Source organism: Hyperolius riggenbachi, chromosome 3, assembly GCF_040937935.1.
Source record: "Hyperolius riggenbachi isolate aHypRig1 chromosome 3, aHypRig1.pri, whole genome shotgun sequence".
NCBI classification, from domain to species: domain Eukaryota; kingdom Metazoa; phylum Chordata; class Amphibia; order Anura; family Hyperoliidae; genus Hyperolius; species Hyperolius riggenbachi.
In genome coordinates this window covers 429,292,942-429,313,136 of record NC_090648.1, presented here as the reverse complement: position 1 = coordinate 429,313,136, position 20,195 = coordinate 429,292,942, and the positions used below count along the sequence as shown (strand labels likewise).

Below are 20,195 nucleotides of genomic sequence, written 5' to 3'. Positions count from 1 at the left end.
CTGCTGGCAGCAGAGGAAGGTGGCGTGGGAGTAATCCGTGCACATGGGGCTGGAGGAAGCCCCAGTTATGTTTAAAACGGTAAGTATTCTTAATCTCTGGTTTCTTTTAAGGCCGTTACTGTCTCTCCGATAATAAACTTCACCCAGGCTAACATTACTAACAGGCAACAAGCTAACATCTCTTCAAAGGGTTATGGGGGATTCACTTACTTTCTGGTCAAAGTGTCCTAATCTTATCCAAAATAGGAAGCTTTATGTGTTTTGCATGCTGCAATAAGCTTGTTACTGCAGCAAAAAAATAAAAAGTAAAAACTCACAATCCTATTGGCATTGCAGAGTTCCTGCAGTTAGCCAAAGAAAACCAACCGGGTAAAAATAAAAAATTGGGGGACATATAGGAACCTATTTTAGAAAAAAAAAATGGGTTTACATATATAATTTTTGGGGCGCTAATAATTTTTGGGCAAATATTTGGATGTTACAATCCCTTTTCAAGAAATGTTTGGTCTAATGCTGGGTACACACGTTGCGATTTCCCGCTCGATCCGTTGAATCGATTCGATTATTTCCAACATGTTCGATCGGGTTTCGATGGATACAGACGTCGATTTTGCATATTAAGTATGCAAAAATCGACGGCTGTATCCATCGAAACCCGATCGAACATGTTGGAAATAATCGAATCGATCCAATCGATCCCGCGGATCGAGCGGGAAATCGCAAAGTTTGTACCCAGCATTAAAGACATAGCTAGGTAATCTATCAAATAGCCAACAATAGACACAAACTAGCTAACGGTAAGCTCTGTGGACAAGACCGCTGCTTAGGTTTCAAGCGGGTGGTGTGCAATCTATTAGAGAAAATCACGGCTAACAGATATGGACGTCTATGCTGCAGAAAATGGCTGGTGACGGGGCTCATAAGAGTTTAACAATCGATTTATTTTGCACTTGCTAATAAAGTAGATTAAAACGCAGATAGAAACTAGCGTAATTTTGCATAGAGCTAGGAAAACATCTGTGCCAAAAATTGACATTATAGAACAGACTAGCAGATTCAGGAATACATTAGGTGAAATGGGGCCATAGTTGGGTTACAGCCTAGGCTTCTCTGTGCTTGCCATTTGATTTGTATGGCAAGGACAGCAGCAGGTTGGGGGTGGGGGTAGATGTGGTGACATCCAGGTGCCTGCAAAAATACCAGGTCCTGGGCATCTGCCTAGGTTTGCACTGTGGAAGATCTGCCTAAGTAGCTCTAATATTTCTACTCTGGGACTACATATCCCAGCATGCCCCATCTAGCAGGGTTTCTAGCCCCTCAAGACAGTAAGCAGCGCTGACTGATCCAGCAGTTCCCACAGTCCTCACTTTCCTTTCTTCCTGTACTTCTAAGAACAGCTCTATCGGATCAGCAGTCTGCTGCCAAAACTCTCTCATTCCCAAGCCGCAGGGAGAAATAATTCACTTATCTCTGAGTGCAGCAAAGAACCAGCAATTTACATGAGACAACAGCGAGCTGTAGAGAAGGGAGTCAGCCAGCAGAGCGTGCAAAATTGCAGCTTCCGGACCATTCGGGAGAGTTTTTTTTTTTCAGATGGTGGAGAAATCTAAAAAAAGAATATATTGGGGGGGGAGTAAACTTCCAGCAGCCTAAATACACAGTGGATCTTCTCAGGAACACAACAGACAACACAGAGGGCTCTGGGATGCTTTGTGGACTTGACAGCAGTAAACCACAAGGATGGTTGGTTGATGTGTGTGTGTGTGTGGGGGGGGGGGGGGGGGGGGGAGGGGGAGGGGGTTCCCAATGTTCCCAATGTGATTGGCACAGGACCCGGAGGAGGGTGGGTAACGCCCCAGATAGTCTCACCCAGCATAACAGAGGGATGAGGAGGCTTTCCTGACGCGAATACAGAGCTCACTTCCCTAGTACAGCAGTGCAAAGGTTAGCAGTAAGGATTAAAGGGGAAAAAAAAAATGCCCAATTTTATTCTCCACTCTTCAAAATCTGATTGCCACTTTTAGAACTCCATGTTTATATATGGCTGGTGAGATCTATTAAGCCTCATACTCACGGGCTACAATTGTCGCCGCAACCACGTGGCACGCGCGCGATTGGTGCGGCGTGTGTATGCGGACTAGCGACCGCAATCAATAGGGAATTCACGGAGCATCCGGCGGGGGGGGGGGGGGGGGGGGCGTCGGCGACAGCTACCGGCGCATCAGTAATCTCTCTTCCGCGTGTGTATGCGGAGGGACCCGGCGACGAATTGTCGCCGATCTGTCGCGCACACGCTCCCGTGTACTAGCGACCAGCTACATTTGTAGCTCATGTGTACCAGCCATTACAGTGGTGAACACAGCTGATCAGCTGGACAGCATGCTGGTAAGGCTGTTGCCTTTGATGGAGCGCTTCCTAAGTAGCTGCAGCCCTGGAGCGTTTCGAGTCCGCCAGGAGAAAAGTGCGATATAAGTGTTTATTTCATAAAGTGAGTAACTTGGTGATCAGCACTCCCATCTCACGAATGCAGTACTGTAATAGATCACCAGCCATGACCATTGTTTCTCGCTAAAAGAATAGCAGTATGCCGAGAATACCTTCATTACGGCTGTATCCGTGCTTTGGTGATCAGCAGCAAACTGGCTAATGGTTAGGAATGGTAGGTGTGAGAGGGTCTCATCCACCCCAATGGGCAGTACACATGCTAGAATGTTCTCAGCCCAGGCAGCCTGTCAGGGCCATCTACGCCGAGAATATAAAGCATAAGTACCGCTGCCTCGATGTGTGGTTGTAAGAATCAGAGTGCTGCACTGTCTTGGCTGAGCTCACGGTTCTCCTCCTCACACCATGCGCCATCGTCCCAGAAGCCCCATATCTGCTGGCTTTCAGCATTTAGCCCCACCCCCTGAAGAAAATTCTCTATCTCGATAGACAACACAGAATGGCGGTTTTCTGCAGAGGCAGGGTTATGCGCCAGAAGCTGGTGGATACTGAGCTTCGAGTTGGGAGAAGACACAGCAGGTAATTATAACTTACCATTACAAGAGGACACATGAGATGTAAAATTTTCACTGAAAAGCCACTTTAAAGAGACTCCGTAACAAAAATTGCATCCTGTTTTTTATCATCCTACAAGTTCCAAAAGCTATTCTAATGTGTTCTGGCTTACTGCAGCACTTTGTACTATCACAGTCTCTGTAATAAATCAACTTATCTCTCTCGTCAGACTTGTCAGCCAGTGTCTGGAAGGCTGCCAAGTTCTTCACTGTGGTTCTGCTATGAACTCCCCCTTCCAGGCCCCTCTATGCACACTGCCTGTGTGTTATTTAGATTAGAGCAACTTCTCTCTTATCCTTTACAAGCTGGATAAATCGTCCTCTGAGCTGGCTGGGCTTTCACATAGTGAGGAATTACAGACAAGGGCAAAGCTGTTTGCAGGAAGAAAAGAGCAGCCTGAAACTTCAGTGCATGAGAGATGCAGGGGGAAAGAAACACACAAATGATCTCTTGAGATTCAAAAGGAAGGGTGTATACAGCCTGCTTGCGTATGGATGTATTTTCTATGTGTGGACATACTGTACATCAACCTACTTCCTGTTTTGGTGGCCATTTTGTTTGTTTATAAACAAACTTTTTAAAACTGTTTTTAACCACTTTTAATGCGGCGAGGAGCGGCGAAATTGTGACAGAGGGTAATAGGAGATGTCCCCTAACGCACTGGTATGTTTACTTTTGTGTGATTTTAACAATACAGATTCTCTTTAAGGAAGGCGTTAGGATTAGGAAACTTTTAAAGTGGTACTAAAAAATTACTCAGAACTTCTGTCCTGTGTAAGTGTTCAGGTCCATTATAAAGCGGACCTGAACTCAGAACTTCATCTCTGCTCTAAAACATACGCAACAGTATAATACCCTTTAAAAAAATAACATTTCTTCAGCTGATACAAATCCTGCAATAAATTTGCACTGTTTCTACTTCCTGATTCATGGAAGCAGACATATTGTTAACATACAGTGCTTTCAAATGAGCTTATTTGCAATGGTAGTCAGGTGACACAGGGGAGAGATCCCATTACAACTTGTGATTAGACACAGGTGAGGGGGAATTATACAGGCTAAACTCTCTAAATACATACAGGGTTCATTGCTCTAGGTTTCCTTCTGTCCTGTGCAAGAGTTCAGGTCCACTTTCATGAGAAGTGGCTATTTTTCTCTTGGCATATGTGCAGCCCGGGCGTACACTGGGACCAGGAGTGCCAGCCACCTAGGGCTATAGACTTCCACAACGGTAATGTCCATGTATTACACTCTGCACCAGACCCAAGCAGCAGTCTGACTGAAGTACCCAGAAAGTGCCACCAGGCATTACCAATGTGTATGTCTCAGCAGCACTTTATATTAGCTGGGCATGCAGGAGTGCCAGCCTGTATCAGGAACATATCCATCAGTGCCAGCTCACATTAGCATTATGTTTAGGAGTGCCAACCATTATTACTCAGTCAGCAGTGCCACACAGGCCATGCATCAGATGCAGAGAAACTAACCAGCCAGCGCACTCTGCTGAGCAATGCCAGTCTCAGTCTACAACAGCACCCATCCTAGATCAGGTTTATTTGCAGCAAAGTTTATGTTTTTGCCAGATCTGATTATTTTTTTTCAAAACTTTATAGGATTTTGTGCGTACTTTTGTGTGACTGACTTAAAGGGAAACTGAAGAGAGAGGTATATGGAGGCTGTCCTGTTTATTTCCTTTTAAGCAATACCAGTTACCTGGCAGCCCTGCTGATCCTCTGCCTCTAATACTATTAACCATAGCCCCTGAACAAGCATTCAGCAGATCAGGTGTTTCAGTGGTTCAGACTTTAAAGTCTGATCTGACAAGACTAGCTGCATGCTTGTTTCTGGTTTTATTCAGATACTACTGCAGAGAAATAGACCAGCAGGGCTGCCAGGCAACTGGTATTGATTAAAAGGAAATAAACATAACAGCCTCCATATAGCTCTCTCTTCAGTTCCCCTTTAAAGAACACCTGACCTGAGAGGGATGTGGAGGCTGACCTTTATTTCCTTTGAAACAATGCAAATTTCCTGCCAACTCCCTCCACCCCCCCCCCCCCCAAAAAAAATAAAACATGTTCAAGCTATCAATACACAGGTTATGATCCGATATGCCAAACCAATTGATCCCTGTCTGATTGGAATTAAATCAAATAGTGACAGATTCCTACACCATGAAGCAAACTTTATGGATAAATTATTGCGTATTGATTGAACGCTCATCACAGGGCAACACTATATAGCCACTGATACCCCTCAGTTGACGGCTGACCCCAACCTCTCCAATCGGATTTTCAATAATAAATAATAAAAAAAAACAATGCTCAAAATTCATTGAATGTGAATCAACTAGATATGCTGGAGTAATCAAAATATTCCAAATGATGCCTTGTGCATCTATTTTTCCCCCTTTGTGCATCCTTCTGTCTCCTTGTGCCTCTTCAGTCCCCATGTGCCACCTTTGTCCCCTTTGTGCCTTCTGTCTCCCTGTGGCTCTGTCTGTTCCCCTCTGCCTCCTTCTGGCTCCCTGTGCCTCCTTACATCCCACTCTGCCTTCTAGTGTCCCCCTTTTGTGCCTCCTTCTACCCCCCTTTGTGCTTTTTTCTATCCCCATTGAGCCTCCTTCTGCCCCTTGTGTGCCTGCTTCTGCCCCACTTTGTGCCTCCTGGTTCTCATGCCTTCTTCTGTCCCTCTGTACCTCCCACTGCCCCTCTGTGTACCTCCTTCTGTCCTGCTTTGTGTCTCATTCTGTACCCCATTGTGTCTCCTTCTGTCCTCCTGTGTGCCTCCTTCTGTCCTGTGTGCCTCCTTCGACCCATGTGTCTCTTCTTCTGTCCCCCTTTGTGCCTCATGAAAGTGGAGCCCTGCCTGAGAGTATTTTCTGGTGAAACGCTGCCCACAGTTCCATGTATTTTTCTGGTAAAACACTGCCAAAATAAGTAATTTCTGGTGAAACATTGCCGCATTACGATTATTTTCTGATGAAACGCTATCGCAATACATGTATTTTCTGGTGAAACACTGCTGCATGACTATAATTTTCTGGTGAAACGTTGCCGCATTACAATTATTTTCATGGGGGGGGGGGGGGGGGGGGGGGATGTGTGACAGGTTTTCTCGCCCGGGGTGTCAAAATGGCTAGAGGCGCCCCTGAATTTTACAGGGGGCTTTCCATTATGTGCCATCTAAATATAGAAACTTAAATGAACTCAGTTTTCCCCTTACTTACAAGCTTTGAAAGTCTGCTGGAAACATCATTCCTGCTACGGAAGAGTGGGTGCCCATACATCAAGCTATGTATAGGCAGCTCGGCCAAAAGACAAATCCCTCTCTGATCGATGAGAGATCTTTTGCTTGTACATACCCCGCGGCTGATTCCCAATAGATTTCAGCCTGTCTAGTCGCAACATCTCCGATCTACACATTCTATCCCTATTGGGTGGAGATGTTGCAGCACCAATTTTCATTGATAATGAATAGCTTCTCTGTAAGAGTTCCCAGGCATTATTTTGATGATAACACTAGTCCTCGATGCTGCAATGCAAACAATCTTTCTCTGCAAATTGAGATGAGAGTTCAGCATTCTCTTGAACGGGAATGATAAATCACGGCACAATTTTGTGCCGTGCAATCGCAATCTGCGCTCCAAGAGTGAACCAGCCCAGAGTTTTCTGTCTGTGGATCCCAGTAACACAGGACTGGTTGAGAATTGTTGCCCAGATATGCTGGTGTGATATTTTTAGCAACAGATGGCATCACAGCATGGCCCTGCCGTTGGTTTTCCTTGGCCTGCCCTGCCACCCTGCAGTTCCAGGTGTTTTTATTACTGATGTCTGGACAAGGAGTTATTTGTTCCCCCTCTGCAGAGGGAATCCTGCCCCCCTGCCCTCTCGCTTTCAGGTTCCTGTCAGACGCTCAAGTAACAGCCCGGGACAAGACACAAATAACAAGAAACCTAAAAATACTTTTGCAGACAGCAAGGAGGCGTCTTCCCCAACAGAGGTAGTGCGACCTGGAGAGGACTTCCAGCAGCCTTAGATCCAGGCCCTCCCACCCAGAGAAAGTCTATAAGGCCTGTACGGCAGAAACATGGTTCACCTCAGCCATGTGCGGCACTACAGGCATTTGTTTTTATCCCTCTCTGTTGCCAGCCGACTGACTTGCCAATCTTTACAAGTCAGGAGATGAGCAGAGACACAGGCGTGCCTATAATAGAGTCGCAAGCAAAAAATAAGCCGCAAGATAACAATAACAGAATTGTACCAATATTCTGTTATCCCCTATATTAGAATATTGGTAATTTTACTACACCATGCCCTAACCTAACCCTATTCTTACACAGAACCCTCCATCTCGATGCCTAACACTAACCTATTCCCCCAGTTGGAGTCTAACGCCTAATCTTAAAGTGGACCTGAACTCAGAACTCCTCTCTGCTCTAAACGATACACAACAGCATAATAACCTTTCAACAACAACAAAAAACATTTCTTTGTTACGGCATAACAAATCCTTAAATAAATCTGCAGTTTCTACTTCCTGATTAATGGAAGCGGACATATTGGTTACAGCCTGTACTTTCAAATGGGCTTCTCTGCTCATCTGCCAAAGGCAGTCATGTGACACAGGGGAGGATCAAATTCCAACTTGTGATTAGACACAAATGAGGGGGAATTACACCAGGGCTGTGAAGTTGTTACAAAAATCATCCAACTCCTCAGTTTATGAAACCACCGACTCCAACTCCGACTCCACAGCCCTGAATTACACAGGCAAACATCTTTAAATACATACAGGGTGCATTTCTGTTAGGTTTTCCTTGTGTCTTGTGCAAGAGTTCAAGTCCACTTTAACACCCCCACCATGACTAACCCACGGTGGGTCACTAACCATAACCCCCCACAGCTAACCCTAGGTGGACGTCTAACCTTAACACCCCCCTTTCGCGCTTCCATGGGCGCAAATTAAAAACTAATAACTCAGGGTGTGGGTGCAAACTATCACGATAACATAGCCCCCACTGGGCCCAACCCCGCAATGCAAATTACAGCTAAAAATAGCGTGTACGCAACGCCCACTATTTACGTCCCATGCCGGCTATTTACACTGATGCATTTCCTGAGGACAACTATACAATTTATTGCCAGATCAACTTGTCCAAACGATTATTTTCGACCTGACCGATCGGCTCCCAATTAAAGAGGAGACCGATTTTGTGCAGTAGGGTCTGAAAATCTATCCCGTTATCAATCGGAAGCAGTTTCAATATGTTGTAAATTATTTCGATCCATCGAGAAATTGCATAATGTGTACCTAGCATAAAACTGCTCTCATACCATGAAATGGTTGTTCCTCTCTTCTCCATGCTCTAGTAAACTGGCTATACACATGGCTTTCCACCCAATGTCTCTCTGACAGGAATTGATTCTGAAAGGAATTGGATCCTACCACAAAACAGAACATCGATTTTTAATAGATTTCAGCATGAAATCTTTTGAAATTCGATCCAACCACAGCATTGCCCCTGCTCCATTTAGTGCAACAGTACGAGCTGTCATTCTACTGCTGCTCCTGCGTGATCGACCTAGGTATTCTGTCCTGTTTGATTGATATTTTCAATAGTTAATAGTGAAAAATTATCTCCCAGGTTAATTGGATAATTATGCATAAATATGCTAGAAGCCAAAGTTCTTAAAGTGTAACTGTCAGACATAAAATCAATTCTTTATTTTTATCTGGTAAACAAGTAATAAGGATGCTAACCAGGCAATCCAAAAGTTAACCACTTAACGACCGCCCACTGCACAGGGACGGTCGGAAAGTGGAAGCCCTAAGGACCAGCGTATGCACTGAGGCGGCGCTTCTTTTAGGGGCATGGGCGGAGCGATCGCGTCATCCGTGACGTGATCCTCCGCCGGGGATCGATGGCCGGTCATTTAGCCTCCAGCCCGCCGGCCAATTAGCAGCGCCGGCGGGCGGAGGAATACAGAGATTCGCCAAATTACAGTGTATAAAGCACTTTGTTAGGTAAACAAAATGCTTTATACACGCTTCCTCCTCGCCTCGTGGTCTCATTGTTCCAGAGACCACCAGCGAGGAGGAAGCACTAGTGAGTATACACCGCACTTTTTTTTCCCCCACACAGCCCCCCTGATCTCCCACCCCAGCCCACAGACCCCATACCCTGATCACCCCAGCCTTCAGACCTCTGCCAGCACCCTTGCACCCCTCTAAACCCCCCCCCCCCCCCGTCACTAACGACGCTATCCCCTAGATTAGCTCCCTAACTGCCTCCTAATCACCCCTGATCCCCCCACCTTTAGATCACCCCCAGACCACATCCCAGACTACCCCCCTGTATACTGTATACAGCTAGCTTACCCCCTGATCCCCCTCTGATCACCTGTCCATCACCCCTCAGCACCCCCACCCATCAGAGCAGACCCTAACTGCCCCGCGGGGGCAACCGATCACCTGACCAGACCCTCGATTGCCCTCAGACCCCCTCCTGATTACATCCCCTGCGCATTGTTTACATCTGTCCTCCCCAGCAATCACTAACTGATCTTCGATCAGTAACCCCCTGTGTCTGCCTCTCATCAGATCAGGACTCAGTCTGCCCCGTGCGGGCTCCTGATCAACCCCCCACCCCCTTTAATCGCCCTCAGACCCCCCCAATCACCTTCCGAGTGCATTGTATTTGACTGTGCTGTGATTGTATTCGATTGTGCTGCAATTGTATTTGATTGTCCCGTGAACTGCTTCAATTGTCCTGTGATTGTTTGATTGCCACTGAGACCCCACTTCCCACCAACCCCCCCCCCCCCTTCCCCCACCACCACCACCTTCGGAGTGCATTAGATTTGATTGCGCGGTGATTGGATTCGATTGTGCTGTAATTGTATTTGATTGTCCCGTGATTGTTTGATTGCCTCTGAGACCCCACTCGCCACCACCCCCAAACCCCCCCACCCCAGATCATCCCCCTGTTACTATCCTAGTGATCTAAAAACAGTGATCAGTGAAAACTGACACTTTAGTATCACTAGTGTTAGCAGTTAGGACAATTAGCTAGGCCCCTTTGTTAGGGTCAGTTAGTGCCCAGCCCACTGCACCGCATTCACCGATCAGTCGCCGATTAGCGCCATCACTGTCGCTAATCAGCATTGGTACTTTAAAAAAAAACAATAAAAATCAATTTCCGCTAACTTCTGACAAAAAATAAAATCTTCTATGAACTCACCGTACTCCTAACAGAATACCTTGGGGTGTTCTTTCTAAAATGGGGTCATTTGTGGGATTTCTATACTGCCCTGGCATTTTAGGGGCCCTAAAGCGTGAGGAGTAGTCTGGAAACCAAATGCCGCAAAATGACCCTTGAAATCCTAAAGGTACTCATTGGACTTTGGGCCCCTTAGCGCAGTTAGGGTGCAAAAAAGTGCCACACATGTGGTATTGCCGTACTCGAGAGAAGTAGTATAATGTATTCTGGGGTGTATTTTTACACATACCCATCCTGGGTGGGAGAAATAGCTCTGTAAATGGACAATTATGTGTAAACAAAAATCAAAAGATTGTCATTTACAGAGATATTTCTCCCACCCAGCATGGATATGTGTACAAATACACCCCAAAACACATTATACTACTTCTCCTGAGTACGGCAATACCACATGTGTGGCACTTTTTTGCAGTCTAACTGCGCTAAGGGGCCCAAAGTCCAATGAGCACCTTTAGGCTTTACAGTGGTGCTTACAAATTAGCACCCCCCAAAATGCGAGGACAGTAAACACACCCCACAAATGACCCCATTTTGGAAAGTAGACACTTCAAGGTATTCAGAGAGGGGCATGGTGAGTCCGTGGCAGATTTCATTCTTTTTTTGTCACAAGTTAGCAGAAATGGAAACTTTTTTTTTCCTTGTCACAAACTGTCATTTTCCGCTAACTTGTGACAAAAAATAATATCTTCTATGAGCTCACTATGCCTCTCAGTGAATACTTTGGGATGTCTTCTTTCCAAAATGGGGTCATTTGGGGGGTATTTATACTATCCTGGAATTCTAGCCCCTCATGAAACATGACAGATGGTCAGAAAAGTCAGAGATGCTTCAAAATGGGAAAATTCACTTTTTGCACCATAGTTTTGTAAACGCTATAACTTTTACCCAAACCAATAAATATAGGCTGAATGGGTTTTTTTTTTTATCAAAAACATGTTTGTCCGCATTTTTCGTGCTGCATGTATACAGAAATTTTACTTTATTTGAAAAATGTCAGCACAGAAAGTTAAAAAAATCATTTTTTTGCCAAAATTCATGTCTTTTTTGATGATTATAATAAAAAGTAAAAATCGCAGCAGCAATCAAATAGCACCAAAAGAAAAGCTTTATTAATGACAAGAAAAGGAGCCAAAATTCATTTAGGTGGTAGGTTGTATGAGTGAGCAATAAACCGTGAAAGCTGCAGTGGTCTGAATGGAAAAAAAGGGTCTGGTCCTTAAGGGCTCTTTCACATTAGGGCAGATTTTCTGCGTTTCAACGCAAAGGATAAAGTTTGCGTTACCCAAGGTGAAATGAAAGTCCATAGACTTTCATTTTAGCTTTCACATATAACGCAGCCTTTTTGTGCGTTGCGTTCCACTGCACCCAGGCGCAGTTTTTTGGCCAACGCTAGCTTTATGCGTTACAATGTTAGTCAATGTAAAACGCACACTATGCGCGTTTTTAATCCGTTAACGCAGATAATCAGTCCCAGAATGCAACAGAGGAACAATGTAGAAAGTTGACAACTAAAAGAAAAAAAAATTACCTGCGTTTTTCTATGTGCAGTAACGCATTGAAAACGGATTAAAAACGCACACTCACTGCAGTGCAACGCATATCAAAACGCAGTAAAAGGCATACAACAAAACGTATGCTTTGAGCGTTCTCCAACGCAAGCTCTGATGTGAAAGAGCCCTAAAGGACTTACGAGGCCAAGTCCATAAAAAAAAAAAAAAGTTAGCTACCTTGCTCAACTTGTAAGGCACGGAGGACGCCGTCCGCGCCCTCCGTGCCGTTCCGCCTGGTCTCCGCCGCTGCACAGCCCCCCGAACGGTCCCCGACCACGCGGCCCGGGTCGGGCTCCCCAGCCTGTACCAAGATGGCCGGCGGAGCTGGCCGCGGCTGCGCAGACCGCATAGCCGCGAGTGCGGCTGCGCAGCTCTAAGGCCAACCCCCGATCCACGCAACAGTAGCGTGGATGGGGGGGTTGGCCTTAGAGCTGCGCAGCCGCACTCGCGGCTATGCGGACTGCGCAGCCGCGGCCAGCTCCGCCGGCCATCTTGGTACAGGCTGGGGAGCCCGACCCGGGCCGCGCGGTCGGGGACCGTTCGGGGGGCTGTGCAGCGGCGGGGACCAGGCGGAACGGCACGGAGGGCGTGGACGGCGTCCTCCGTGCCTAACAAGCTGAGCAAGGTAGCTAACTTTTTTCATTTTTTTTTTTATGGACTTGGCCTCGTAAGTCCTTTAAGGGGGGGGGTAAAGCCTGCGGTCCTCAAGTGGTTAAAAAAAAATCACCATTACTTTTCTTGTTGATAAATGATCATTACCCAGTTTACCTGACTCTTATTTGGTACGCACAAAGGAAGTTGCAGGGCATGCTGGGTTGTCCTTTTCTGCTGCTCTATGTCCCCTCAGACTTAAAGAGACTCCGTAACAAAAAAATTGCATCCTGTTTTTTATCATCCTACAAGTTTCAAAAGCTATTCTAATGTGTTCTGGCTTACTGCAGCACTTTGTACTATCACAGTCTCTGTAATAAATCAATGTATCTTTCCCTTGTCAGACTTGTCAGCCTGTGTCTGGAAGGCTGCCAAGTTCTTCAGTGTTGTGGTTCTGCTATGCACTCCCCCCTCAGGGGGGAAAGAAACACACAAATGATCTCTTGAGATTCAAAAGGAATGCTGTATACAGCCTGCTTGTGTATGGATGTATTTTCTATGTGTGGACATACTGTACATCAACCTACTTCCTGTTTTGGTGGCCATTTTGTTTGTTTATAAACAAACTTTTTAAAACTGTTTTTAACCACTTTTAATGCGGCGGGGAGCGGCGAAATTGTGACAGAGGGTAATAGGAGATGTCCCCTAACGCACTGGTATGTTTACTTTTGTGCGATTTTAACAATACAGATTCTCTTTAACTAATGCAGCCTGATTGGCTGAAGCCTTTTTCCCTCCTGTTTTCCCCTTCCACACCTCTGTACACCTCTGGCCAATATTTCTTATGCTGAGACAATGCACTTTCTATAGTGAAGGGCGGGCAAACCAGGCAGAGGAGAGTAAGGGAGGAAATTACATCAAGATTGGCTTAAAAATAGCCACAGTTAAAATGGGAAATGCTAAGAAGGATTTTCTCTTTTTTTTACTGTAGAAAAATCACTGAAATCAAACCGTGGACAGTACAATACATGTGTTATGTAAGTAGAGCAAGTATTTATCGACTTACAGTGATGTGAAAAACTATTTGCCCCCTTCCTGATTTCTTATTCTTTTGCATGCTTGTCACACTTAAATGTTTCTGCTCATCAAAAACCGTTAACCATTAGTCAAAGATAACAGAATTGAACACAAAATGCAGTTTTAAATGATGGTTTTTATTATTTAGTGATAAAAAAAACCTCAAACCTACATGGCCCTGTGTGAAAAAGAAATTGCCCCCTGAACCTAATAACTGGTTGGGCCACCCTTAGCAGCAATAACTGCAATCAAGCGTTTGCGATAACTTGCAACAAGTCTTTTACAGCGCTCTGGAGGAATTTTGGCCCACTCATCTTTGCAGAATTGTTGTAATTCAGCTTTATTTGAGGGTTTTCTAGCATGAACCGCCTTTTTAAGGTCATGCCACAACATCTCAATAGGATTCAGGTCAGGACTTTGACTAGGCCACTCCAAAGTCTTCATTTTGTTTTTCTTCAGCCATTCAGAGGTGGATTTGCTGGTGTGTTTTGGGTCATTGTCCTGCTGCAGCACCCAAGATCGCTTCAGCTTGAGTTGACGCACAGATGGCCAGACATTCTTCTTCAGGATTTTTTGGTAGACAGTAGAATTCATGGTTCCATCTATCACAGCAAGCCTTACAGGTCCTGAAGCAGCAAAACAACCCCAAGCCATCACACTACCACCACCATATTTTACTGTTGGTATGATGTTCTTTTGCTCAAATGCTGTGTTACTTCTACGCCAGATATAACGGGACACGCACCTTCCAAAAAGTTCAACTTTTGTCTCGCCGGTCCACAAGGTATTTTCCCCAAAGTCTTGGCAATCATTGAGATGTTTTTTAGCAAAATTGAGACGAGCCTTAGTTCTTTTTGCATAAAAGTGGTTTGCACCATGGATATCTGCCATGCAGGCCGTTTTTGCCCAAACTCTTTCTTATGGTGGAGTCGTGAACACTGACCTTAATTGAGGCAAGTGAGGCCTGCAGTTCTTTAGATGTTGTCCTGGGGTCTTTTGTGGCCTCTCGGATGAGTTTTTTCTCTGCGCTCTTGGGGTAATTTTGGTCGGCTGGCCACTCCTGGGAAGGTTCATCACTGCTCCATGTTTTTGCCATTTGTGGATAATGGTTCTCACTGTGGTTTGATGGAGTCCTAAAGCTTTAGAGATGGCTTTATAACCTTTACCAGACTGATAGATCTCAATTGATCCTAAATTTCTTTGGATCTTGGCATGATGTCTAGCTTTTGAGGTGCTTTTGGTCTACTTCTCTGTGTCAGATAGCTCCTATTTAAATGATTTCTTGATTGAAACAGGTGTGGCAGTAATCAGGCCTGGGGGTGACTTCAGAAATTGAACCCAGGTGTGATAAACCCACAGTTAAGTTATTTTTAACAAGGGGGGCAATCACTTTTTCACACAGGGCCATGTAGATTTGGAGTTTTTTTTCCTCACTAAATAATAAAAAACATCATTTAGAACTGCATTTTGTGTTCAATTATGTTATCTTTGACTAATAGTTAATGGTTTTTGATGAGCAGAAACATTTAAGTGTGACAAACATGCAAAAGAATAAGAAATCAGGAAGGGGGCAAATCGTTTTCCACATCACTGTATGTGGTGTTTTTTTTCTGAGATAGTATGTATGACAGCTCCTCTTTCAAAACTGCAAATATTGCCTAACTCAAGGATTGAATCTCCTCAAAAAATATTTTTAACATGGAAAGGGGGGGGGGGGGGGGGGGATTCCAGGACAAGAGAATTTTTATTTATCTCTGGATTCTTCCAGACCCCTGTAATAAATGGTGTACGTTTTCTGTTAGTATAAACTTAGGTGTTGCTTTTAAAATACATAACGGTCTCTTTAAGTGATGAACCATTCAATGCCCTGCTGCAGTCAATGCGCATGTGCTACCCCAGCCAAGCGCCTCCTCAGTCTTGCTCCCGTGGCCAGTAGCATTCTGCACATGCGCAGTTACAAGTCTTGACTAACTACACAATGCTTCCAGCCACATCAATGAGGTACGTAGCTGTGACAGTGCATGCACAGTAGATGTTAAAGGGGCAGCCAGCGGAGCAGACCGAAGCATACATACCTAAGTAGAGAGAAGGCTAATGAAAGTCAACGGGCTATTTTGCCTTCCGCACAAATTCCTGTTTTGCGTTTCGCTTTGGAAAAACAAAAACGACTGTCTGCTGTATGCAGTCGGCTGCCGCATTAGTTCACTTCCAAATAGCACATAATGATTCTCAATGGCTTCACACGTGATAAGCAAACATTCGTATAAATTTTACAAAGGAAGAGGAGGAAGAAAATGTACCTTATATACTCGTGTATAAGCCTACTTTTTCAGCACAAAAAATGTGCTGTAAAGTTCCCCCCTCTGCTTATACGTGAAGTCACCTACTTTTCTGTGTGAGGACTGACCTTTACTTGGGCCCCCGAGTACATTGCCGATCGAATCAGTGTGCAGCAGTGATGCCAGCACCTGAAGTGAAACTCCAGCATTTTAATCTGTCCCCAAACCAATTGCTTATGTGTATGCAGCACTTGTGCATGTTCACCATAAATATTTAAGTGTCCCAGAGAAGTTATAAACGCAAACACTTATACTTATCTGGGGCTTCCTATAATGTAGTTTTATTGCCATTTTGATTATTGAAACGCACGAGCTGCTACATTTCCTACCCCTGGCTTATACACGGGTCAATCACTTTTTCCTGGTTTCTGTGGTAAAAGTGGGTACCTCAGCTTATATGCGGGTCGGCTTATACACGATTCTATAAGGTATATAAAATTCACATCCTTTCCCTTTTCGTCATGTATCACTCATCTCCCAAGCCTGGCAGTTGGTTCTTTAACACATTGGGGTGGTTTTCAAAAGAGAAAACTTACACTGGTTTTAACTTTTATTTCTTGCAGCAGCCCATATAGCTGAAACTCTTGATCATCCTAACCTGCAGCTTCACTAGAAACCACCTCATTTTAGACTTTTATATTTTCGCAGATGTGCAGGACCACTGCTATCCACAGGGGCAGCATGGACGCGTTGGACCTCCGCCATTCATAGGATCGGCATGGACGAGCGGGACCACCAGGACGGGTAGTACAGCAACACAGGACCACCATCATTCATATGGGGGTGTGGCACTGGACCACCCCCATTCAAAGGGATGGCATGGACGCGCAGGACCACCACCTACAGGGGTGGCACAGAACCACTGCCATCCATGGGGCAGAATGGACGCACGGGACCAACATCCACAGGTTCAGCATGGACGCGCAGGACCACAGCCATCCATGGGACCAGCATGGGACCACCAACATCCACAGGGAGTGGCATGGACACACAGGAACACCACCACCACCCATGGACTGCACATGGATGTGCAGGACCACCGCCATCCACAGGGAGCAGCACAGACGCACCCTACCATTGCTATCCACAGGTTCACCATGGGCGTGTGGGAAGACCACCACCATCCACGGTTCGGCAAAGTCACGCGGGACCACCGGGGGGGGGTGTAGTAGCACAGCAGCGTGGGGACACCACCATCCACAGGGGCAGCACGGTTGCATAGGACCACCGCCATCCCAGTGTTCTCCCCGGGCTCTTTTAGCCGGGTGCTACACCCGGCTAGTTTTGGTTAGCACCCAGCTGTCATCAGCTCACCTCCTCTTCTGCTGTAAGCAGAGTTGTGCACAGAAGCACCGGCCCTGCATTCTCTCATCTCGCCGCACCCGGTTACTTTTTCATGCCACTTGGCTACTTTTTCATGCCACCCGGCTGGAAAAAATATGTGGGGAGAACACTGCATCCATGGGTTTGGCATGGGACCACCACCACCCACGGAGAATAGTATGGAAGTGCGGTACCACCGCCACCCACAAGTTTGGGCACCATGGATGCGTGATACCACTGCCCTCCACAGGTTCGTCATGGACACACGGGACCATCACCATCCATAGGTTCACCACAGTCACGCAGGACTACCGCCATTCATGGGTTCGCCACAGTCACATGGGACCACCGCCATCCACGGATTCACCAGTCGCATGGGACCACCACCATACATGGGTTCGCCACAGTCGCACGGGACCACCGCCATCCACAGGTACGCCACAGTCGCACGTGACCACCGCCATCCACGGGTACGCCACAGACGCACGGGAGCATCACCATCCACGGGTTCAGCGCAGGACCACCGCCATCCATGGGGCGGCACAGATGCATAGGACCACTGTTATCCACAGGTGCAGCACCATTCTCGGGGAGAAGCACGGGACCACCACCATCCAAAGGGGGCAGCACAGGACTATCACCATCCACGGGAGGGGGGCACAACAAGACCCCCAACATCCACAGTAGGGGGGCAGCATGGGACCAGCACCATCCATGGGGCACTACCAACATCCCTGGTACAGGCCCCTTATTCCCAGGGGTATGGCGTACAGGACCCCCAACCCCAAGGGCTCAGCTGTACTGGACCCCCAATGCTGGGGGAACCACATGCAGGACCCCAACCATAGGGCACCACATGCAGGACCCCCAATCCCGGGGCACCGCATACAGGACCCCCAATCCCGGGGCACCGCATGCAGGACCCCCAATCCCGGGGCACCGCATGCAGGACCCCCAATCCCGGGGCACCGCATGCAGGACCCCCAATCCCGGGGCACCGCATGCAGGACCCCCAATCCCGGGGCACCGCATGCAGGACCCCCAATCCCGGGGCACCGCATGCAGGACCCAATCCCGGGGCACCGCATGCAGGACCCCCAATCCCGGGGCACCGCATGCAGGACCCCCAATCCCGGGGCACCGCATGCAGGATCCCCAATCCCAGGGCACCGCATGCAGGACCCCCAATCCCGGGGCACCGCATGCAGGACCCCCAATCCCGGGGCACCACATGCAGGACCCCCAATCCCAGGGCACCACATGCAGGACCCCCAATCCCAGGGCACCACATGCAGGACCCCCAATCCCAGTGCACCACATGCAGGACCCCCAATCCACCACATACAGGACCCCAACCCTAGGGCTCCGCATACAGGACCACTAACCATTGGGCACCGCATACAGGACCCCCAACCCTAGGGCACCACATACAGGATCCCCAATCCTGGAGCATTACAAACAGAACCCCCAATCCACTCACACACAGTATCTCTAATCCTAAACCATTACGTATAGAAATCACAACCCTGTAACATAACATGCAGGACCTCAGACATGTGGAATCACACTCAGGACCCTCCACAACACAAAGTTCCAGTAGCCAGACTGTGGCCCCTGGAGTGCAACTTACAAGAAAGTCTCCCGGCACATGACAAACACTTAAAGGACACCGCCTCTCCTCCCTCCAGCCCTCACCCCTTTGTGCCTTACCTGCCCGCTGGTGTCCCAAGTTCCGCTCCAGAGCAGCCACTCTGCCCAGGGAACTCCGATCCGCTTCCCTCCAGCCGCCTCCCCTCCCTGTTCCCTCTGTCTCCCCCCGGCCAGCCCGGACTCCCGTGACGTCACCTGCCCGCCCCCGCCACCACTCTCGCTGTAGGAATGAGACGGGGCGGGGACGAGGCTGGGGATTGGCTGCCGTGATTGTCAGTCCTGGAGCAAACATTCCAAATTTTCCAGGGCTGGATGAGCTGCTCAACCTGATGTGACTGAGAAACAGGAAGAGGGAAGACAGAGATGAAGTAACTAGGTTCAGGGGAAGATTCTATGGATAGATAGATTCAGCCTAGGGAAAAACCTGATCGCTGCTTCTGCAACAGAGCATGAAGGATTTAGAGCTCTGTCTGCCAGGAGAGAGAGAGAGAGTAGTTCTGGATTATAAGGATTGAGACTCTAACAAGAGATCACTATAGCTCCAGATGTAAAGAATCAGAATGCTGGTAAATGAAGAGAGGAAAAAATAATAATTCAGAAACCATAAGATGTGGGAGAGCAGGGGCTTCCCGGAGATAGAGATCATACCATTGGGATTTAACTCATGGGAAGGAAAGATCAGCAGGACCTACAGTCACTAGAGAACAAAAATGACAGTATGGGGGTTCACTTTGTCTAATATGCTTTCTCCTAGGACAGTGGTTCTCAAACTTTTTTGGGTGAGGTGTGGTGAAAGTTTTTGCAACTTTTGTTTTGCAAATTTTGCAATTTGCAACTGGTTGCAGTAATGTATAAGTATATTATTATCTGAAAATGCAACCCAACAGAACCCTTCTCTGCTCGGCAACTAATAACCCCCCCCCCCAGGTAACTAATAAACCCCCATTGGTGGACAACTAATAGCCCCACTGGAGGGAACTAATTACCACCCCCCTCCCCCACATGGGCAACTAATAACCCTCCATGGGGGAACTAATAACCCCACACATACCTTGATGGCAAATAATAACCCCCTGCAGGGAACTAATAACCCTAACACCCCCTCCAACAGCCACATTTTCAGGCACTGCAATGGGCACCTTTATAAATAGAGGCTATAGTGAGAAATTTGAGGGCCTGCAGGGCTTGATTAATAGCGGGTGCTGAGGCCACCTGCAATGCAAAATAATGCTATTTGAAGCCGTCGTTTGCATTGAGGTACCCTGGTGCCTGCTATTTATCAGGCAAGGAGGGCACACACATTTTACACTATAGCTGCTATTATAA

At 47.0% G+C, this 20,195-nt stretch overlaps 1 protein-coding gene across 16 annotated transcripts in view; it reads right to left on the bottom strand.

The window, feature by feature from the left end:
- The window catches only part of PPFIBP1 (PPFIA binding protein 1), a 213,188-nt gene extending 194,156 nt beyond the window's left edge, over nucleotides 1–19,032 (bottom strand). For all 16 annotated transcript variants that reach the window (XM_068277609.1, XM_068277612.1, XM_068277613.1 and 13 more), the window contains exon 1: nucleotides 18,930–19,032. The gene's annotated coding sequence lies outside the window, so the exon portion shown is untranslated. The remainder of the gene's footprint in view (nucleotides 1–18,929) is intronic.
- Nucleotides 19,033–20,195: the final 1,163 nt, after the last annotated feature.